The following is a 24,318-nucleotide window of genomic DNA, read 5'->3' as shown; positions in this document are numbered from 1 at the left end:
GGTTAACATTGGTTAAATGTTTAGTTGGGGTTGGCGGTTATTTTAATTTGGGTATAACTGTAAACTATTTATTATTGTTGTTGTTGTTGTTGGTGGTGGTTTCTATTGATTTATTGGTTTGTTTGTTGCTTGTACAGTGGTACCTCAGGTTACAGATGCTTCAGATTACAGGCGCTTCAGGTTACAGACTCTGCTAACCCAGAAATAGTACCCCGGGTTAAGAACTTTGCTTCAGGATGAGAACAGAAATCACGTGCTAGCGACACGGCGGTGGCGGGAGGCCCCATTAGCTAAAGTAGTACCTCAGGTTAAGAACAGTTTCAGGTTAAGAACGGACCTCCAGAACGAATTAAATTCTTAACCCAAGGTACCACTGTATAGGATACTTTTTTTTTAATGTTTGATGCTTTGTTGTGTTTTTGTTTATGTTGTAAGCTGCCCAGAGCGGCTGGAGCAACCCAGCAAGATGGGCGGGATATATATTAAAATAATATTATTTATTATTATTATTTATATTTTATATCCACCTCCTTCTCCCTATCTCTATTTATGAGATAGTTTTGTCATTATTTGACTTCTGGGTTAGCAAATTCACTGTAGCAAATTCCCATTTTGGTAGGCAAACAGGCAACGAAATAGAGGAGGAATAGAAGAGGAAAGGGATAAACCAAGGGTGGGGAAATTGTGAACCTTCAAATGTTTCTGAGATAAAACTCCCATAATTCCTGACTATTTGGGTCATACTGGTTAGGAGTATGGAAGTCCAATAACACCCAGATAGCCAAAGATTCCCCATCACTAGGTTAAGCAAATGTTTAACTTTAGGTTTCTATGAATCTCTTATCCTCCTTGCGGTTAGTACTTTCTCACACGGCTGGAATGTAGTGGAGAGCGTGAAAGACTGTGAGTCTCTCTCCCTGCTTCCTGTAATACTGATGACACATTTCAGCACAGAATAGGATGATTTGTTCTATCAGCACAAAAAAAGAAAATGTAGCTTAACAGGTTAACATGATGAGTGAGTGCAAAACATTTTATTGTATCAGCAGTGGGCCTTTTCTCAATCAGGAGAGCAGGACTGATGAATTACCTTTCTTCAACACAGCAAGCTAGGAGAGAAACGGATGAAAAAAAGGTAGCATTTGTCAGCTTGCGAGTCAAGAGCATGGGCAATATTCATGCCTACACAGAGGGCAGCGCTAGAAACTCCTCTGCTAATCTCTGCCCATCTCCCAACTCAAAGGCAAAAAGAGGATTCGTCAGTTTAATAAAGGATTTGCTTTAAAAGATATATTGCTCAGTAGTGATGCCTGAGGAAGGTGATGAAGAGAATGCCTTTTTAACACTCTGCTCATGTTATTGCTTTCCTTGCCTCCTTGTTCATTGCCATAGACTTGGGCTTTTAGATATCGGGACTGGGCTGTGAAACAAAGCCCACGAGGGTGGAACTCAGTTCAGTTGTGAGAAAATGTCTCTCATCTGTATGTAAATGGTGTTGGGAGAGTTCTGATGACAGCCTAAATTACTTGGATGTGTTCAACAGCCATCCACGAACAAAGACCCCGAGCAGGACTTTCATCAACTCAAATGCGACACTTTTCAGCAAAGGTAGTTCACATGTAGACCTTCAGGCACCAAGTGATGTGACAGTGAGTGAACTTTAATAGGACTAAAGCAGTCTAACTTAGCAGGATCACAGCCCAAACTGGGGGAGTTTCAAGAGGCGCAGAAGCTTTTCAGGGACAGAATGATGCATGAAAATAAAAATTTTCCTTCCATCATATTTGAGACTTACAGCCACCGCTTGCGGTCAAGTAAGACCTTCAGGGAATGCAGATAGTTGCAGGCATAACTGAAGAAAACTTTTTAGGACAGAACCAACCTAGCAGTTCGAAAGCACGTCAAAGTGCAAGTAGATAAATAGGTACCGCTCCAGCGGGAAGGTAAACAGTGTTTCCGTGCGCTGCTCTGGTTCGCCAGAAGCAGCTTAGTCATGCTGGCCACATGACCCGGAAGCTGTACGCTGGCTCCCTCGGCCAATAAAGCGAGATGAGCGCCGCAACCCCAGAGTCAGTCACGACTGGACCTAATGGTCAGGGGTCCCTTTACCTTTTTAACCTCACTTACCTGGAGTAAGCCCTGTTGAATTTGATAGGACTACTGATCAGACATGGTTAGGATTGGGCAGTAAATTGGGAATCCTAACCATGTCTAACCCAATACCATTGAATTAAATGGGGCTGACTCCCAGGTAAGTGGGGCTAGGATTTCAGCTTATGTCAGAAATCTGGGAAGACTGAAATTAATCAGGACCATGGACAGGGGTTGGCTATAAGGTTTAGGGTATGAACTGGGAAGCATCTACCATTGTTCCAGCACCATATGGGATCTGTGTCTGAAAAAAAAGATACAGGGAGGTTCAGCACTCACAGCCAACACGTATATGACACACAGTTACATGTTTATTTAACTCAGCCGCCTCTCTTTTGCTATGTTCTATGGACTAACACAAAAAAAAAATTGCTTCTATTTAAAATGAAAAGTAAGTATCATTCAAGCTGGGGATTGTGGAATGAGAGGTGCTTAAACTCAGAAAATGGTCTGGAGTATCACTGAGTAGACAGACAGCAGGAAGAAAAAGCTCCCTAACTAGTGTTTTTTGTTGCCAAATCCGTGTTGTCCAAAGCTTTTTTTTAAAAAATAGTACATACACTTGTTAATGTGTCAGTGTGGGATGAGGTAGCTTCTGCAACTGCAAAAGAGGCAATGGTTTGCCCTTTCTTCAATATGTTATTCCTGGACTAACTGCCATCAATTCTCTTATATCCCCTTTCCAAGCAAGGCGTGTGAGAGAGTTTTGGCTGTGCAAATTCAGGCATCTTTGGATGCATCTATTCATCTCGATCAGTGCTTTTTTTCTAAAAAAAATGTTTAGGGATGCTCTCATTTTGACTCAAGAAAATCACCATTTTATAGTTCAAATCGGGGGAAGTAAATGAACAAAAGCACAAAGAACAGGCATTACCTCATATTACGCAGCTGACAGCTCACAGTAACTTCCACATTGGTATGAGGTTGTGTGTACTAACATCTTCCCCACTCCTCTGCTTGCTGTTGGTGTCCACCGCCAGTCTCAGGAAACACTGTTATAAGAAATGAGGCTGCCATCGGGAGTAGCAACGGAACTGACGATTCACCGTGCTAGAGAAGAAACTAATAATATATATATTTTTAGTTTCTTCTCCCATTAGATTTACAAAATGCTTAGGGGTATGCGTACCCATGCTCCCCCCCCCAAAAAAAGCACTGATCTCGATCCATTTCAACCTGGATTCGGGCCCTGAAGCAGCTTTGGACACCCTGATATGTATCAGGAGAAGGACATGGGGAGTACAATCTCTCAGCAGTGTTTGATACCATTCACCATGATAATCCTCCTGGAACAGCTTGGCAATTGCAGCCAAGGTGATCTGATTGTTCTGGTCATAACTGTGGAGCCATTTTCTAAAAGTAGCATTGCAGCGAGTGGACAATGCAGCCGCCAGTACATTGCCTGATATATTTTACCACTTAGTTAACAACAACAACAACAAATCTGTAAGCACTTTACCTAAAATTACAAATTAAAATTACAAATTACAAATTAATAAAGCTGTCATTAAAATGTAGACATAATAAAATCATCAAAATATAGGTAAAATCAGCAGTTTAAAAAACAGGTATGCATAATCAAATCACAGGACTGGGCAGATTTGCCTAAACAAAAGGTTTTAGTAGATGCGTACACGTTTACAGCTTGGAACACCCATTTCCTTCTTTTAGTTCAGTATCTATATTTAGTTTAACATCCGGAAGATGAATTTTTCAGAAAGTCACCTCCTTGAACCTAATGCTTCTACAGTTCCCAGCTAACCAATTACTTGGTTAATCGATTTGAATTTTGAGCTGTGACTACTAATGAGAAGGAGAGGCGTTTTTAAGAGACAAGAGCAACAAGCCTCAAAAGAGTGAAAACTTCTTTAATGACGACTCTCCCATGAACGCTATGATACACAGACCTAATTAAACAGGAGCTCATTTAATTAATTCTATTCAAAGTAATTGCTGTTGTGATTCTTTAGGGATTAATGCAGGGAGAAATCAATTGTTTTTATGAACCTCTTGGCAGCGGTATAATGTAAATCTGGCTTTCCACAAAGGATTATGAAGAGTGGGGTGGGAAAGAGAGGAGTGTAGGTTTTGAGGTTTATGACGTGTTTACAGAAGGTGAATGCATACAATAATAGTCCCATGCAATGGATGAAATCAGAGTGTGGGCTTCACAATAGACAATGCTTTGCACACAGAAGGTCCCAAGTTTGGTCTATAGCATATCTAGGTAGGACTGGGAAATAATTCTGTCCAAAACCTTGACAAGCCACTGCCAGTTAATGTGGGCAATGCAGAAAGTGCTGAACCAATGAGCTGACATTATTCTAAGGCAGCTACCTATGTTCCAGTATTTCTAGTGCTCACTGGTACCTCTGGATTCTGGTAATGACATGCTTTCACTGGAGATAGAAGTAATCACAGAATTGGGGTACAGAGCAGGGTCCAAGCCTGTATAGAATTGGTTTGGGGGTCCTGTTGTTGTTATTTATTTAAGTTCTACACCGTCCTTCATCTGAGGATCACAAGGCAGTTTAAAAAACAAAAGCACAAAAATACATACCATAGTAACAAACACACACACAAACCTAGTTTAAAAGGCCATGGATTGTTTGAGAACTTCGGATATAGGGCAGTATATAAATAATGATGATGATGATGATGATGATGATGATGATGATGATGGTTTAATTAGCCAAAAGCCTGGGAGAAGAGGAATGATTTTTGAAGGCACCGAAAGATATATAATGAGGTTCCCTGAGGAGAGCGTTCCACAAGTGAGGAGCCACCACAGAAAAGGCCTGCTCTTGCATTGCCACCCTCTCTACCTCTCGCGAAGGAAGAACATGAAGAAGGGCTTCAGATGATGATCACAGGGTCTGGGTCAGTTCATATGAGGCCCCTGAGGTATTGTGGTCCTGAGTTGCTTAAGGATTTGTAGGTCAAAACTAGCACTTTGAATTGGGCCTGGAAACTAATTGGCAGCCCGTGCAGTTGGGCCAGGATTGGCGTTATATGTTCAAACTGCCTTGCCCTGGTGGGCATCCCAGCCAGTGAATTTTGTACCAGATGAAGTTTCTGAACAGTCTTCAGAGGCAGCTCTACGTACAGTGGAACCTCAGTTTTTGAACGTAATCTGTTCCGGTAGACCGTTTGAAAACCGAGGATCAATGGGCGGTTGGCAAAATGCATTGAAAAAATGGAGGAGGAGGAGGAGGAGGAGGAGGAGGAGGAGAGTTTGGACTTGATATCTCGCCTTTCACTTCCCTTAAGGAGTCTCAAAGTGGCCAACCATTTCCTTTCCCTTCCTCCCCACACTCTGTGAGGTGAGTGAGGCTGAGAGATTTCAGAGAAGTGTAACTAGCCCAAGGTGACCCAGCAGCTGCATGTGGAGGAGCAGGGAAGCGAACCCGGTTCACCAGATTATGAGTCCACCGCTCTTAACCACTACACCACGCTGGCTCCCATTTGAGGCGCATTTGAAAATGGAAGCAATTACTTCTGGGTTTTCGGTGTCTGGGTTCCAAATTGTTTGGCTTCCGAGACGTTTGGGAAACCAAGGTTCCACTGTACAATGTGTCGCAATAATCTATCCTAGAGGTTACCAGAAGAAGAAGAAGAAGAAGAAGAAGAAGAAGAAGAAGAAGAAGAGGAGTTTGGATTTGATATCCCGCCTTTCACTCCCCTTCAGGAGTCTCAAAGCAGCTAACATTCTCCTTTCCCTTCCTCCCCCACAACAAACACTCTGTGAGGTGAGTGGGGCTGAGAGACTTCAAAGAAGTGTGACTGGCCCAAGGTCACCCAGCAGCTGCATGTGGAGGAGTGGAGACGCGAACCCGGATCCCCAGATTACGAGATTACCACTCTTAACCACTACACCACACTGGCTCTCCAGAGCATAGACAACAGAAGTTAGGTTATCCCTGTCCTGAAAGGGGAACAGCTAAGCCACCAGCCAAAGCTGATGGGAGGCATTCAGCACCACTGTGGCAACCTGAGCCTCAAATTACAGTGATGGCTCCAGAAGTAGCGCAAGCTACATTCTCGCTCCTTCAGTGTGAGTGTTACCCTATCAAGAGCAGGGAACTTCACACCCATCTGGTCTAGGGAACCACCCACTAAGAGTGCGCTAGACTTATTAGGAAGATCTGATTACAACAGTTGTGAGGTTTAGTCTCTGAGAAACTTGCATTTGAGGTCTGTTCCTCAATAGGTAAACCTGTTGTCTATCAATAGATAGGCCTGACACACAGGGTTTCTTTCCACTCACCACTAAAAATTTAAGTTATCTTCCCAGCTCCCTTCATGCTGTACTTCACTGCACTGCTGCTGCAGTCAAATTTGCAACTTCTGTCCCCACTGCATTTCTTAAAAAAAAAAAAAAACTATGATAATGATACTAGGGGTGGATCTACACACAGAGAAAAAAAAACACTATTAAAAGATTAGAAATTAAATCGTTACAACAAAACAAAAGAAAAACCCTATGTAAAAACGCTATAGAAAGGTTTTGTGCTGTATGTTTATAACACATTCAAATCATTTAAAAAACAAAACTAAAATTAATGTAGCTGAGTAGGTATTTTAAAACTGTTTTCTGTTGTGTGTTTTTTTTTAATGTACAATGCCTTGAGACATAAAATGTGATTAACTATTAACAACAACAAGCCACACTGTGTGCACACAGCCTAACTCTTTGCAGGATGGATATAATTGTGATGTATTTTATCTGCATGGCATTGGCAGAGTGATTTTTAAAATGTTTACAAATGTGGGGGGGGGGATACATTTGTATGGAACAAGACATGAATTTAAAACATCATGAATGCCTGTCTTTGCTACCACCATTTCTTTTTGGGTTGAGGTCCTACTACGCTATGCTACGCTAAATTCTCGGATAATCTCAATTGTTTTCTATGGGGCAGCAATTACTTCTCCATCAGAGAACCATCAGGAAAGACTTTAAAATGGACCAAGAAGTTTGCTATCTAGAATCTGGAGCATGGGCAATCTGGAGCATGATTGGCCGGCTGGATCAAAAAGTCACTACTTCTCTGTAGGCTGTATTTGACAGGGGTGTGTCTTCATGTGTCAATCACCTGTCATCATACCATGCCAGGTGGATCTGATTCCCACCAGAAAGCATCCAGTGAGGAATCTGAACAGGATCAAATGTAAGCCCCATTGCAAAGGAAGAAGCAGAAAGCACACCTGCGTAGAACTAACCCAGCCTGAAAGCAGTGAGGCTTTCATTAGATTTCCACAGAGATCAGATCTACTTGAGTGCTTCTGAATGTCCCCTTGCAGACTAGGCTTTACCTGTCCCACACCTGAGATGGTATTCCATCAAGTGAGCAACAAGTGAGTGCGGCAATATCAAAATGACTGCAAGGGCCAAACTGGGCAGCCTAGTGAGTCTAAACTGGCGTAAGGGACAGAGATTCTCCAACCCTAGTCTAGACAATGGGTTATTTAATTGGCTAGAGAGGCTTTCCTAAATGTCACTCATTTCTGTGATTTCACTGAAAAGCTCCGAAAGACAGGAACAGGCTTGTTTCACATGAACAAATGAGGACAATAGTGCCTTCATGCAGTGCTATAGCTACCAGGGGCTAGCTAGGGTTTTTTTGCTCCAGAGGAGTGCCATTGAAACTCCAAGCCTGTGTGGTTTCTTGACCCATGTGAAATAAACCCTAGTTTTGCCTTCATGTTTTGGGTCATATCTTGGATTCTATTAAGTGAAAGAAACTTATTGGGGGGGAGGGATGAACAAACAGCTAGGAATCACTGTTAATCAGGGAGGAGGCAATGACCCCCTCTCCAGATGCTCAGATAGCTACCAGGAAGCTGCTACAGTATCCATGGATGTGCCGGATCAGACATCCCTGATCTCCCTGATCTATAGCCCTTACCCAAACTTTCGTGATGCGGTGATCTATTCTACCGACAGGGTTCTTGCTAGACTATCTCTATGGCACCAAGTCTAGCTGTAAAATTTCTGAATGTTCTAATCAATTGGATTTGAAATAAAGGCAAAGTAATAAGGCACTAAAGATGCAGCTGAGAGCGCATTGCCACCTCTGTAAAACACACAGACACACACACAATCAGATGCTGACCTTAACAGAACGTTGGTCCACCCATGAATTTTACATTTTCACAGAGCAGCACCCTTGACAGCAGCTGCCTTCCTCTGACTTTAAATGGAAACACACACCCAGTATTTGGTGCAGGGCTGAGTTTTAGACAGCTATCATATGCCCTTTTTTATTTGGCTACAGATTCATTTTGGGGAATGTACCACAGTCAATCATCTCAGGAAGGGCACACAAGAACCCCTGTGATGTATCATGCATTTCTGCTTCTTTAGGCTAGCCCATTTCCTGAGATCAATTTATTTATGAAACACCCATTTGAGCAATGTCGGATAGATGTCCGGAAGAAGAAGAAAGATGATTTACAGAGGATAGATCCCGGTACTTTAGAAATAGTTGACCACTTTGCTTTAGGTATTTTTTGCTACACACACACACACACATGCATATATATATATATATATATATATATATATATATATATATATATCCATATGGCACATAGTACATGACACAAAGCAAGGGTTAGCATCAAACAGGTGCTTTTTTAAAAAAGTAAGATTTCTACCATTCTTTGCTTCCCCCCCTAATTTATAGATGAAGAAATAAATGGAATGGTATATGATTACTTGGGAGACCGCCTTGTTCATAATACACCCAGTAGGTCACTGTGGTCTGCAGGAGAGCATATCCTGCAAAGGTAGTGTGCACTGTCCTGAAGCAATTGTAGAGAGACATCTTAACAACAACAACAACAACAACAACAACAACAACAACAACAACACTTTTTGGTCCAGTGGGCTTTCCCAGCTGGATGAATGGCCTTCTGCCGCTGGTATCTTTTCTGTATTGGTTTCATTTTTAAATATACCTGCTGTTTTTTGTTTGTTGTTGTTTGTTGCTCTTTTATTGTATATCAGAAGGAGATTAATTTCTTCTTTTTATTATTACCTGTGGATAAAATTAGTCAATGCTCAGGAAATGCCAAAATCCCATAGTGTTAGTTCCAAAAACTGACACAGACCAGCCCTGCCCTGCCTTATATCCTTAATGTTCCCCTGCGTTGTAGCATTTGACTTCTGTGGGATTCAATTTATGGAATGTCAGCATCCAAAATGCACATGTAATGGGTTAATTGCAAGAGCTGTACAACTCTGGGATGCCATATGCCTGAGGCAATTATTTTCTGTTGGATCGGTTATGGCAGTTAGAAAACGGTCTTAGCAGTGAGAGCAGCAGGTATGTTGTGTTGTGCTGTTGTCTGCCTCAGAGTTAGTTAGTGTTTAACAGTTTAATCTGTGTAAGACATATTAGTAACTTTAGAAACATCCACCTGCATTATATATTTAATCTGCCACTGCAAGTACACTAAGTAAAATATGTCTTTTTAAAAAAACATTAAAAAGAGTGTCTTATGTAATTTTTATAGGAGGGGAACAGACAACTAATTAAAGGGTCAAACGACCCAGGACTGACTTCTGCATATTCTGCTAAATGGGAACTAGTGTTCAACTCCCACACAAATACCATCAATTAATGCAAAGTTCCAGTCTAAAGAAGAAAAAGGGGGGAAAAGATACTAACATTTCTACTTAAGCTTTGTACTTATCAAAACGATGCATCTTTTAAATTCTTAAAATTGTGCTTGTCAAAGTTCCCACTTAGAATGATGACTGAAGATAGGTTCACATGACATTTTCTTCTCCTCTTTATATCATTTGCTGTACTGATGGCTTAGTGAGGTCTGGTTGGCATTAGGTCCTGTACAAGGTTATTGCAATCGTTCATCAATTTGCATTTCCAGTAAACACTAGGCCAGAGTACTATTTGTTCAGGATATTATAGATTGGACAAATAATATTATAGCTTGTTAAAAAATTCAGCGAGCAAAAGGAATGCTAGTCTCTCAGGGAGAAAATATTCTTAGCAGTGTTAGTATATAAACAGACTGAGGAACGTAATTCAGAAAGTAATAGTTCTAATTTTAAAGCTGAAATGGAAGACTTGTGTTCCTGCCTTTGTAGGGGCATATTTGTCTCAAAATCCTTGCCAAGATGGTCTCTTTCTCTGAGATGGAGCCTGGTGCCCCGTAGGAAACATTGTCTAATGCAAGGGGGGAGGCAAACCTGTTATTTAAGGTTGTTCTGCCCCCTCTTCTACCTTCAGTTGCCTTTTGTGGCACCCTCCTTCAATAGTGTGGGCTTCAGCTAGCTGCCTTTTATGGGGCTGAGCAGCGATTTTGGAGGAGCCCCTGCCTGGCACTGGGACTCCTTCTTTTTGCCTACTTCATGCTGCAAAGTGTTTTCCATTGATTTGGCATTATTTGGCCCTTTGACACACAGCCAATCCAAGCTACAGAGCTGGATAATCAGGGTAGACATGACTTGTGCAAATACACACCACATCTGAGTCCCATAGTTGGTTAGAGAAAGTAGGAGCAGGAGTGACAGCAAAATGTGATGGCTCACTAGGCTTTGGTGGTCAAGGACTGCCTTGCAAGTCCTGCAGCTTTTGTCCCCCTGATCCTTTGCTGGTCCCAGTGGCTGCCTTCCCTCCTACTTCCTGGAGGCAATAAGATTCCCATGGGGTAGTAAGCCCTAGGATGAAGAAGACTGGCATTATATTTTGTATCAACTGATAAAAAACAATGGAGGACTCCCTGGTCCTGAATGGGGTAACTGTGCCCCTGAAGGATCAGGTGCGCAGCCTGGGAGTCATTTTGGACTCACAGCTGTCCATGGAGGTGCAGGTCAATTCTGTGTCCAGGGCAGGTGTTTACCAGCTCCATCCGGTACGCAGGCTGAGACCCTATCTGCCCACAGACTGTCTTTCCAGAGTGGTGCATGCTCTGGTTATCTCCTGCTTCAGCTACTGCAATGCACTCTATGTGGGGCTATCTTTGAAGGTGACCCGGAAACTACAACTAATCCAGAATGCGGCAGCTAGACTGGTGACTGGGAGTGGCCACCAAGACCACAAAACACTGGTCTTGAAATACCTACATTGGCTCCCAGTATGTTTCTGAGCACAATTCAAAGTGTTGGTGCTGACCTTTAAAACCCTAAACAGCCTCGATCCAGTATATCTGACGGAGCATCTCCACCCCCATCGTTCTACCCAGACACTGAGGTCCAGTGCTGAGGGCCTTCTGGTGGTTCTCTCACTACGAGAAGCCAAGTTACAGGGAACCAGGCAGAGGGCCTTCTCGGTAGTGGCACCCGCCCTGTGGAACGCCCTCCCACCAGATGTCAAAGAGAAAAACAATTACCAGACTTTTAGAAGACATCTGAAGGCAGCCCTGTTTAGGGAAGCTTTTAATGTTTGATGCATTACTGTATTTTAAAATTGTGTTGGAAGCCGCCCAGAGTGGCTGGGGAAACCCAGCCAGATGGGTGGGGTATAAATAATAAATGATGATGATGATGATGATGATGATGATTAAGCAAGTAAGTAGTTTCTGGATAGATGCCTTTAATACTGCCCAATATATTTCTGAGAGAGAACACACACACACCCGCACACACATGGTAAAGTCAAGAAGACTAGCATCTTAATATTTTGCTTTATTTCATTTTTATCCAACATCTGGTTTTATCAGGGAATCACACATTTCTGGCAGGGAAACCGCAGAAGGGTTTGATGCATTTTATAATCTTTTCCTTTTTCACAGCTTGGCAACTGACGCTTGTTAATTTATGGTAGGATGTACACAATCAAAACTACAGGATGAACTTTATGGTTTTGCATTGATTTTTCTGCCCCCATACATTATGTAATACTTTGCAATCGCTTGATCCCAGGAGATAGTGCTGAATGGGATGGATGCCATTTTCAGGCAACCCTCCATGTTTAAAATCTATTTTAAAATCAGCTTGATTCATGAAGGATACTGTTGAAAATGACAAGCCCCCATAAACTTGGAATGTTTGCATTGGATGTGCTATAAAAGGTTTACAATGTGCTCATAAGGAAAGCTTGCAAAAATCTGAAAACCAAAGGGGCAACAGGCCAAAATATCAATCTCTGAAATGCCATTGTTTTAAAACCAGAACATTTTGAATATATATTGTAGTTTATTGTATTTTGTAACACACAGGGATGCATAAAACCTTCCTGCTTATTTTTGTGGATCTTACCATCTCCCTAAATTAGGGGATTTACTGCATGTGGCCCTCAACTTAATTTTATTAGCTGAAAACTTAATTTCAAAAGCCCTTTACGAGTTCAGAGCTTTGGCAAAAGTCCCCCCCAAAACACAATGTGTGTTGGGGGGGGGTGAAATAAGAAGAGAAAAGGCATGCCCACTCCCTCCCCTACTTTTGGCTCTGGGGGTCACTCAAACCTGAGAGAATATGGACCTCAAGAGGAAGAGAAATTGCCCACCCATGCCCTAAACACTGTGATTGCATGCTCAGGACACCAATTCTCAAAATCAGACACACAGTTTTTGCATTCTTGTGAGATCTGGTACTCCTCAGTCATTAGACTTTCTCATTGTGCTATGCAATGCAATGGACTTAAAGTTAAATGGCACATTGTTCCCCATTCAAAAACATAGATTTCATATTCATATACTCTTGGAAATATTAATACTGTGCAGTTTGAAGAGACTGGATGCATAAGAGCTTATTCCTTTTGGAAGAAATCACTGTCGAGGCCCATAAAATATTATTCAATTTTTACTAGCAGAGCTCTTCAAAAATGGTAAATGATACACCCAAAACATCCAGACAATGTATTGTGTTGTCCAGCACAGGCTCAGCATCTTAGAAATAAAAGATAACTCCAACAGACCTATAAGCAAAAAGGTCTCTCTCTCTCTCTTTAGCAGAATCCATTTCCCTGGAACTGTTTTCCTTGAGAGCCTCATTTACACCCTTCTGTTCTCATTGTGTTCAGAGAAAGACTAACAGCCACCACCCTTTCAAGATGGCAAATTTGCAACTCAATACCTTTGTCACCTGATTTAAGGTTACAACAGTTCAGAGTAACAGAAAACAATCAACAGTTATTCATTATGCTCCATTATTCTACCTGAAAAAAATGTGGCTCTGGTTTCATTTCAGCCAATTTCCTTTTAGACTGAATGTAGTTCTCCAACAGGATGAATCATATTGCACATCATGTTGCTCTTTGCTTTTATCTTTCCCATGTTTTCAAAGGTGATGCTCGTTTGGGACCCTTATTTACATGTACAATTTCTGTTTCAGGAGTGAAAAACCACTAAAACGTTTGCCAGCCCAGTGATATGACATCGATTCAAACCTTTTCAGCTGTTGTCAGTTGATAGATTTCAATGGAATATATTTAAGGACTTGGCTTAGTGATATTCCTAAAGGGTGGATTCAGAGGGCAGAATGTGTCTGGCTGTGTGATTTACTGCTAAACAAGAAGTATAGGGAAAGAGAGGACAAGCTGTGCAAAGTTGTGGTGTTCTTGTTTTTTAATCTATCATTCTGGAAAGAGAATTGCTCTATTTTGATTCTCTGATTTATATGCAGTTCCCTAGGAGCATGCCCCACTGGAACTTACTGCTGAGTAGAGACATGGAAAATGAGACTATCAATGGCTGCTAGTCACAATAGCTATGTCAGACAGTTTGGCTCCGGATGCTAGTTGCTGGGAATCACAGATGGGGAGAGGGCTGTTGTGGTCAGGTCCTGGTTATGGGCTTTCTACAGGTGTCTTGTTGGCAACTTTGAGAACAGGATGCTAAACCAGATGGGCAGGACTCTCAATATTAGTATTATTAATAATAATCGTTTATACTCACCTTTTTCCCTGACTGGGGCTTACAGATTAAAAAAGGAACAACTAAAACATAAGGGAAAAGCAATAATTTAAAAATAGCTAGCCACAGATAGATATTTTATTAAAACCATACAAATAATCACAATGACCGCTCCCCGCCTAAAACGGGGGGCGCCCTTTGCGTGGACGCGCACAGTCCCTAGATCTGGAGCAGCTCCATCAGCATAGGCTTGGCTTTGCTTTCTCTCAGGTGGGATACCTGGAGGTCTCCGCCTACCTCAGTCAGTTGTCCAATCCCACCTGGGGGAAGCGTTGCCAAGGAGACCAGGTCAGGTAGGGGAGGGATTACCTGCCCACACAATAGAGGGAGGATCTTACCTGGGAATCCTCACTTGGCTCCAGAGCTTCTCCCACCCTACCCACCCTCAGTTAATGTCTTATTTTGCAGGTTAACTTTTCTTCACAGGTTTTGCGGGTTAACTTTTCTTCACAGGTATGCGGGCGCTGCTATGTTAAGGTCGCTGTTAAAGGGCCGGAAAGGAATTTCCCTGCATTGGTAGGCTTCGCCTTTCCCGTAGCAAAACATCACAACTTTGGCGGTATCAGGCCTTGGGCGGAATCCTTTAGTCCATCTTCCTCTTTGTGGCGGCGATACCAGGGTTCCCCGTTAAAGGGGTTTCTGAAGGGAGGCTTTGACCGTACGCCGAAAGGTCGTCATTGCTCTCCCCTGCGGCGGCGGCGTAACAGGGGCGGCTATCTCTGCTTGAACATATGTTCTCCAGAGCCGGCCCATCCCCCCCCACACACACACTGGATAACCCTGATGCTCCCTAGGTCCCCGGCTGGGGACTGGGGAGGGAGAACGCCCAATGCCTGAGCCAAGGTCTACCCACATTTGAAATTTAAAAAGTTGTGGCCAATTTAATCCCATAGCATGTTGTCTTGAGTCGTTATTCCACATGACGGGGGGGACCGCGCGGGATCTGGGGACTCCGCCTGTCCACGCAATAAAAACAGCATAGCACCAGCCCTTTCATTAAAAGTGGTCAGTTCCCAAAAGACTGTTGGAACGAGGAAGCCTTTGCCTGCCATTGGAAAAGCAACAAGGAGGGAGCCAGTCTAGCTTCTCTAGGGAGTTTCAAAGTCTGGGAGCAGCCACTGGCATGTCTAGGATTACACTGTTAATCTGTCAGGTTTTTTGATGCACTGTGTCTGGGTCGAATGAGACATCTAATTCGTTTTCATTATCAATGCAAAAGACCCAACAGTTGTCATTGACTTCATCTGTACGCTAATCTTGTGAAAAGGGTTAAACTGAATATGCTCAAATTATTTATCTTTCCCATGTTTCCACCCAAAGGAGCCCAGAGAAACAATGGATAAAGCAGTAAAACGATGCAATAAAAAATAAAACAAAACATTAAAAAACCATTAAGAACATCTCCATCATTTGCAAGCATGAAGAACATTAATAAGCTGACCTGGGGCCTCTCAGTGTTCCAAATTGCTGTAGAATACAGGCTTTGGTTATCACTGGAGTTTAACTTGAAGAGGTTTCAAGATCTTCCCCTCTCTTCTTCTTTACACTGGCCTGCTCATCATGGCAAACCCTTGCCAGAGGAAAATGCCACTTTTCATCTTTTCAGGGGTTTCTTGCTAGATCTGTTTTCAACAGCAGACAGATTAGCTGCTAAGAAAAAACTAGACATGAGGGTGATGTTTATCTCCTGCTGCATCTTCTGAACAGCATCTTTGAACAGGGAGGTTCTGTTGAGATACTGACAGATCTACCTTTCATGAAAATCCCTTAAGTCAAGCCTTCCTCAACCTGGTGCCTTCCAGACATTTTTGATTACAATTCCCATCAGCCATAACCTCCATGGCCAATGGTCAAGGAGGATGGGACTTGTAGTCCAAAGCTTATGGAGGATAGCAAGCTGCTTTAAGCCTAAGGTGTTTCTTCCCTGTGCTCATCCAGACATGTTGGGGTGTCCGATTACGAACGTAGGACGTCTCGGACACTAAGCAAGGATCATGTCTCTCGACCAGTAATTTCCAAACGGAGGAATCCTGGAAGGTGCCTTGTTTTCAAATATTGTTTTCAAATATTGGGACACACCCTGAAATGAGTATTTAAAAGTGTTCCCTGAAAGTAGAACATTTGAAAAGCACTGCCTTAGACTAAAAAGTCTCATTTGTTTACTTATCTTTCGCTCTTCATTGTGGAAAATGCAATTTTCACTAGTAACATCTCTAATGAAGCATAATAATGCTTAAGGTTCAAACTTTGGGGTGTGTGAAAAAAAAACTCACTAACAAACTTTTCCATAGAAAAGCTTTCCTCTGTTTTATGTGTTTGTCTAAAAGATTTACCAAGGTAGTAGCATCATCTAGTGTGCCTATAAATTTGAAGCGAGAAGATCTCTGCGATTAAAGTCTGGCAGTTCCTTCTTTCCATCAACCAAGAATGGCATGTCAAGCCTGTGATATGAGACACATCAACAGTAAATCTGTGTTGCATTACATATTATTTTAGCATCCTTTCTAGGGGAGTAAATATGAGTTGTTCATACACACTATAATGGAAAATAAAACAATTAAATGCTCTGTTGATGAATGTGTTTCCCTCAACTGATTCACACTTATGGGCAATATGTGTCCATTTTCTTGATAAGCATAACGATGCAATATGAAGCTTGGCAGACTTCCAAGCCAGTGAACATATTCCTTAATCAAGCTTCAGTGAGCTTCAAATTCTGACAAATTGCCCTCTAGTAATTATTATACTGATTGTGACATCAACCTTCCAAACAACGTTAAATGCTATTAATCAGAGTTAAAGGCCATTAATCAGAGCATCAAATAGGAATGCACTGACCACAGCCAAATTTCCATTTGCAGCCTCACTCTCCTGAAGATGTTTTGGCTCAAGCAGAGCAATATGATTTTATGGGAGCTTTCCCCCCCACCCCCACCCAAAAACCAATTTTTTTCACGAACAGAAAATTATGGTAAATGAGAAGTATGCTCCAGTTGTCTTTGAAAGTGCTGTCAGGATCAGCACTGGCGATGAACTGTAAAGGTAAGTGAACATTATGGTCAGCATCTAGGTTTTCAGTTCAATACAGTGGTAAGCAGGCCAAGACAGTGACCACCAGGGCAAACACAGACTCGCTTGATGGCAACCCACCAAAGGCTCACTAAACCTCCTGGGTTTCCCCTTGTCATGACTAAAGTCTTTGAGGGCAGAAACTGGAAAGTGCTAGAAGATTCTGGAAGATTCTAGAAGGTTGATTTCTGATGCAAATATTGTTTTGACTATCTCAAGGTCACGCTGAGCCAGGTGAGATAAATTCCTGTGCTCAGTGAGCCGCTCTCTATTTCTCTCTTACTTTCGTTTGTACCTCGTGTGTCTGAAGTTTTGTAACAAGCCTTTGTCTTTTAGTAAAAGTTTATCCTTTTGGACCTTTGGCTCTGCATGGTTTTTTTTATTTATTTACTGCAGGACACTGTCCGTCACCCCTGCCCTCTATGTCTGGGACGGATAAAACAATGAGACTATCTAACACCTTGTAGTCCAGAATATTGATTGACTGATTATTTAATTTATACACCGCTTAATATATCAAAAGTAACTCTAAGCTGTGAACAGAAAACTGAAGCAACATATTACAATGGAAACAGCAGAATATCACTGTAGGCTTGCTTTTTATGGGCAGGTCCAAAGTACATGGTACTTCCTCAGGCTGTCCACAGTGGTGTCCCATCCACTGTACTCTTCACACCCAGTTCCAGGTGCAGCAGGTTAACAGGTCTGTTGAGTTTCCTAGGGTGTCCAAAGGATGGGAAAGGTCCCCCGCTCCACTCATAGCTCGTTCTTCACCCTTTGTCCTCTTCTCCTCCAGCTGTTTTACTGTCCATGGTAGCAAACCAAAAGTGGAGATAGATAGATAAATGATAGATAGATGATAGATAGATAGATCTCTCTGTGTGTCAAAACCCCTTGTTTCAGGATACTCTGATGTGAGGTTATTACTCTGTAAGTTTCTCTGCTCCTGCTCTACTTCCTCTCTTTTCAAGTGGAGAAACGCGTAGCATGGTGACTACCTTCAATGGATCAAGAGGTGGAACACCACTTGTAACACCAAGCATAGGACTCACTTCCAAGATCCTTGGGAGTGGAACCTGACAGTAAAAGTGTAGAGACGATGAACTTAGAGAATTCTGGAACCAGGCTAAGGAAGGACCATAACTCAGTAGTAGAGCATTTACTTTACATATGGAATGTATTGGGTTCGATCCCAGGCAGCTGCAGGTAGGACTGGGAGATATATTTGTGCAGAATACTGAAGATCAGTGACTGTCAACAATACTGAGTTAGATAGACCAATGGTCTGATTGTGGCTAAGGCAGCTTCCTCTGTGCCTAAGGTCAAAGAAAAGCAGCACACCGAGAATACTTAGCAGCCAAGCATGCATGCAGATCCCATTTTATCCAAAAGGCACCCACTGCCTTCCAATCACAGAAGGGATCACAAGTATCATGTAGTCCAACCCCCTGTAATGCAGGAATATTTTGCCCAACGTGGGGCATGAACCCATGAAGCTGAGATTAGGAGTCTCATGCTCCAGCGACTGAGCCATTCTGCTCCTTTCATCCTGCACATCCTGACTTTGCATTACTCTGCCCTTCCTCCTCCTATTATTCCAAGCCAACAGGAGAAAGCAAAACAGCATCCCTCCCCTCGCCGGACCTTCAAATCTCTAGGTATCTTTTGATTCACTCTTGAACTGAGAGAGGCGCTGATGGTGACTCTGGCTTCCTGGAGGAGGAGGAAGTTGTGTTTCAATAGCTGTCTTCCCTCAAAGCACATTTTGGTACCAACACCCACAGTTTGCAGATGTAAGTTACTGTAAAGGCATTCATTGATCCTTCCTTTGCACTATGTCTACATGGCACAATGTAGTCTCTAATTAGCAAGACAAACAGAGACAAAATTTAAAACGTGTCTGAGGATGGAACATTTTCAGTGTCTTACTTGGTATTTATTGCTGTCGATGATAATGTGAACGCTGAGTTAAAATCTATAAAACATCCTTTAAAAATTAACCAAGACTGCTGACCTCTTCAATTTTTTGTGGGGTGGGGTGGCAGCAAAAGGAGAATATGAGAGACATATTTGCTAATTAATAAAAAAATATATGGCAGAAAGATCTGTTATATTCATTTTGCTTACATCTTTATTTATTGGTCGTCAAGATGGGAAGAATTAGTGTTCTGTTAATAGACTGTGTGAGGAGCATTTAACATTCTGATTCATGCTCTCCTTTCTCCTTCTCTTCAAAAGCTAAAAGTGAAAACGTTCCAGTTAATGCTTCCAGCGCTGAACATTTTCAGGAAGGAGCATTGACTGAGCACACAGAGAAATCTGATGCTTATTGATTTAGTGGAAATGAAAAGTTCCTGCATAGCACAGAAGGACAATGAAGGCGCGTCCTCCCTGATCTACTGTACTCTGATGTGAATATGAATTTGGGGGAATTGTACTTATTCTGCTGTCAACAGCTCAATGGATAATTAAGAAAGGGTTGTGAATTATGGAGCATCTGTGTGGAGTATGGTCCTGCATGCATGTGTGAGTTTGTGCATACACCTGGAAAGATTTCAAGTCAATCAATGTTGTACAAAGGGACGGTGGAGAAATTTGATTTGATTCACACAGAGAGGCAAACCTACCTAATTCACAGTTTCCAAAACAGCATGGAAATCGAGAACAGCAATCCTTTGAAATTCACAGTTGTCCAAGTTTTGAAGTACAGTTCTCTAGCCAAGCAATATTAAAATGCTAGGGTAAGTGTACGTAAATATATATTTGAAAATAACATGAAAAGAGACATAAAGAGACACATTAATGGCGATGGGTTCCCCCCCTAATTTTTCTAACTTTTATTAAAATTTCTTATTAAATTTATGGAACTCTTAGATAGGTACAGTGGTACCTCAGGTTACATACGCTTCAGATTGCAGACTCCGCTAACCCAGAAATATTACCTCGGGTTAAGAACTTTGCTTCAGGATGAGAACAGAAATCATGCTCCAGTGGCGCAGCAGCAGCAGGAGGCCTCATTAGCTAAAGTGGTGCTTCAGGTTAAGAACAGTTTCAGGTTAAGAACGGACCTCCGGAACGAATTAAATACTTAATCCGAGGTAACACTGTAAAACCTTGATCCCAAGTCCATATCCCATATAAACCAGTGTTACGAAAAAGGAGCAATGCTGCTGAGTGCTCCAGATGGCTGGAAAGCCAAACAGGATGTTGATGTATTGGATTGTACCGTGGGAACCAGGGACAGTCTGTAAAGTGCTCTGAGAGCCGGATGTTAGCTCAGAGTGTCACATGACCCTGTACTGGAAGTACATGGGTGGAGTTTTTTCTCTCTCTGCAGCTGGGTATCAGAGGGTACAGACATGTTTCTCTGTACTGCTGAAAGACAGAAATAAAGACATGTAGATATATTTCTGTCTGTCTCTTTCCCCCCCCTGGGAATGGAGGAGGGGGAGGAGTGGTGTGTTCTTCTTCACGTTGAGGAGAATCGCCGATTGGAGACCTCCCTTGATCTTGCCGGGAGTCGCAGACAGGAGGTCACAAGGATTCAAGCCGGGCACCTGGAGGGTGGCCAAATTCCTCTGACTGACAAGGCTTGAATCAACATATGGTAGCAGACGCTGCTGGTTATCTGATCCATGGGAATCAGCATGAGAGGTGAGAGGTTGATGGATCGTGTGCCATCCTCTGCACCAAGGAAAGAAGATAACGTCTGCAATTGCAGCCAGAAGCTGAACAGACGGCTGGCCCCAAGAGGGGGTGTTTTCCAAGCCCCAAAAAAAGGTATGCTGAATATCGGGCTAAAAGTGTGAATGCAGATTGATTTATTCTCTGGTTCACGAGAGCTGCGTTTGGCAAAACAAGCTCTGAAAGAAAGGCTTGCATACCAGAAATTCCTGTGGTGAGATAAGGATTCCCGTCCCGGGGAAGGTTGCTAAGCAACGACAGTCGGACAGTGGAAAACTACTGACACCTGGGGCTGGCTCAGTCAGAGCTGGGAAAGCGAAAGTTGTTTTGACTGTAAGACTGTAAGCTTGGAGATTGCCTGAGAGAGAGGCAGAAAAACAGCTCAAAGGAGCTTTTGGTTTTAACTGGCTCGAGAGTGGAGAGCTGAGACTTGGATTCAAAATGGATGCCAAGGACAGGGGGAGGGAAGAACGGAGTTCTAATTCCCCCACTGATGTTGCTACTGGAGAGAATGCTGTAGCTTTGAACGTTGTCCGATGTTATAATTGCGGACAGGCTGGGCATCTTCAGCGGAGCTGCAAGAAGCCACGCCAGCCGAAAGGAGCGAAGGGCCGCTCAGCAAAGCCTGAGGCAGCAGGCAAAGGTCATACCAAGTCTTCGGTGAAACCTGCAAAGGCCCTGATGGCGAAAGGAACCACGCCAGATGTTGGACACTCGTTTGTAATTGACACTGGATGTAATTTTCATATGTCCCCGCACAGAGGACTCTTTTCGACGTTTAAGAAGCAAAGCTTCGCTGTGGAACAAGCCAACGGTCAGAAGCTGGAAGCGACCGGAAAAGGGACTGTCTATCTTAAGAGTCTGAACTTAACAATACAAAATGTTTACTTGGTTCCTGAATTGAAGTTCAATCTGCTGAGTGTTTCGCAGATTGCAAAGAAAGGACTGAAATTGTCCTACGATGCTGAGAGCTGCGAGATCTTCAAAGATGGAGAGTTATATCTTTCTGCCAGACAGAAAGGTGGACTGTATTTGTTGGACTTTGACCAAAGTGATTACATGGAATGTAATTCTGAGTCTAACATGATTTCTCTTGCAGGTGTGACCAAAACGAGCGCCAAGAAGGTGGCCAGGGTCGACAGAGCGTTTCAGCGGGTGTATGCTGATGTGATTGGTCCTCTAGAACCATCTAGAGGCAATGCAAGATATTATCTTGTGTGTGTGGATCATTTCTCTAACTATGTCTGGGTTTATGTGTTGAGAAAGCCACAGGAAGCCTTGGAGAGGTTTCAGGAATTTTGTGACAAGGTTAAAGACATGCATGATGCTAACATTGATTGTCTTTTGACAGATGAGAAGCAGATTTTTCTTTTACAGGATTTCCAGAGGTTCCTGCAGAAGGAGGGGATCAGACACAAGATTGCTGTTTCAGCGGAAGCGTGGAACAGGGGTGTCTGTGTACGGGTGAACAGAGAATTGCAAAAGGGGATGGAAGCGCAATTGCTTAGTTCACATCCGCCACATGAGTTCTGGGCGGAGTCACTCATGTCGTTTTGTCATGCATGGGTGAGAAAGGTTTCGAAAGAGTTGGGAAGTTCTCCTTTTGAGAAACTGTTCGAGAGAAAACCTTCTGTTGCCCATTTCAAGGTTTTTGGGTCTCATGTGAGGACAGAAGCTCCTGGTGGAGTAAAGAATGCCAGAGGCATTTTTGTGGGTTATGAAAAGGGTCTCTACAGAGTAATTTTGTCTGAATCTGGTCAGGTGATTCTCACAAAATTTCTAGAGAGTGCTCCTGAACAGGAGAGAGTTATAGCACACACATTTCCCACAGAGGACGATTCAGATGATGATGATGATTTCACAGAGTACAGTGGTTCTGAGAGTGACAGTGATAGCTCAGAGAGCTCAGTTGTCACAGTCATTGAGAGGAAGTCTCACACAATGGATAGACCTTCACAGGTGAAGGATGAACCACTGTTTGCTAGTGGAACTGGTTCTCCTAGGAGTCCTGAGGCTGAACCAGTGAGCAGAGAGGATCAGCACCTCATATGCAGGTCTGTGAGAGTCACAAAGGGTGAACCACCCAAAAGGTACTCAGAAGATTATGCTAATTTAGCAGTTGCATGTGTTGCTGTTGTACACAACCGAGGACAGGTTGGAGCTGTGTCTAAGTCAGAGACAAGGACACAACGGAGAGTTGCTAGCCAAGGTAATGCAGATGCACTCATTCCTTGGAAGCCAGACAACCAGGGAGGTACACTGGGGAAACCAGTGGCGGGTAGTTCCAAGGGTGGAACTGAAACAACAGGGGAGTGTTATGTGTATAACAACTGTTTGTTTTCTTCTCTGGATCACGCTATGCATGCCGCAACACGCATTGATTCTTTTGGGGGAGGTTGTTACGAAAAAGGAGCAATGCTGCTGAGTGCTCCAGATGGCTGGAAAGCCAAACAGGATGTTGATGTATTGGATTGTACCGTGGGAACCAGGGACAGTCTGTAAAGTGCTCTGAGAGCCGGATGTTAGCTCAGAGTGTCACATGACCCTGTACTGGAAGTACATGGGTGGAGTTTTTTCTCTCTCTGCAGCTGGGTATCAGAGGGTACAGACATGTTTCTCTGTACTGCTGAAAGACAGAAATAAAGACATGTAGATATATTTCTGTCTGTCTCTTTCCCCCCCCCTGGGAATGGAGGAGGGGGAGGAGTGGTGTGTTCTTCTTCACGTTGAGGAGAATCGCCGATTGGAGACCTCCCTTGATCTTGCCGGGAGTCGCAGACAGGAGGTCACAAGGATTCAAGCCGGGCACCTGGAGGGTGGCCAAATTCCTCTGACTGACAAGGCTTGAATCAACAACCAGGCCTCATGATCAGATGTAGGGAGAATATGACTGTCAGATCACTCCCTTAAGAGATTTTATTCTTTCAAACGTTATCAGTTCTCATTCCAACCCCAAGACAAATCGCACATGCTAGGAGTCACATTCATTCACTCAGTAATGGTTATTGGCCAAGATTCTGATCTTATCTTTGGGTAATTATTTTCTCACTATGGAACAAGTTGTAGCTGCTCCCTGGTATATTCTGCAGCTGTTTCCACATTTATTACAAAGACACCCACAGCTCACCACCAGCACCTTAAGTACTATAAAATAAATATCCAAATGGCTACAGCAGGCTTCAGGAGCAAGAGAAGAAATCGTACGGATCTCTTTTGCTGCTGACATCAAAGTGTGAAGCAAGCTGTTTTCTGGGTTAACAGCATATGTTGGATAAAACAAGCCTTTAGCAAAGGAAAACCTTGCCCCACATGAATCGAAACGAAAACCCTCCTACATGGGAAAGGAAAAGAAATACAACATTTTGTAAAACTTCCCTTTAGTGAGACTTATGCATCTAATCTGTTGATGCCAATGGATCTAGCAGTGATGCTTAGACCGGTCCTCACTGTTAGAAGTAGGACGTTATATTACAGCAGGCGTCCCCAAACTCGGCCCTCCAGCTGTTTTGGGACTACAACTCTCATCATCCC

At 42.9% G+C, this 24,318-nt stretch overlaps 1 long non-coding RNA gene across 1 annotated transcript; it reads left to right on the top strand.

Annotated features, from left to right (window-relative positions):
• The first annotated feature begins 9,456 nt into the window (after window positions 1-9,456).
• On the top strand, window positions 9,457-13,396 carry LOC310753196. The gene is made up of 3 exons (XR_014543280.1): window positions 9,457-9,482; window positions 11,842-11,877; window positions 13,310-13,396. It is a non-coding gene; the product is annotated as an uncharacterized lncRNA (long non-coding RNA).
• Window positions 13,397-24,318: the final 10,922 nt, after the last annotated feature.

Source organism: Podarcis filfolensis (assembly GCF_964270895.1).
Source record: "Podarcis filfolensis genome assembly, chromosome: 17".
Taxonomy (NCBI): domain Eukaryota; kingdom Metazoa; phylum Chordata; class Lepidosauria; order Squamata; family Lacertidae; genus Podarcis; species Podarcis filfolensis.
The sequence above is the reverse complement of the archived record's forward strand: the minus strand, read 5'-3'. Positions and strand labels throughout refer to the sequence as shown.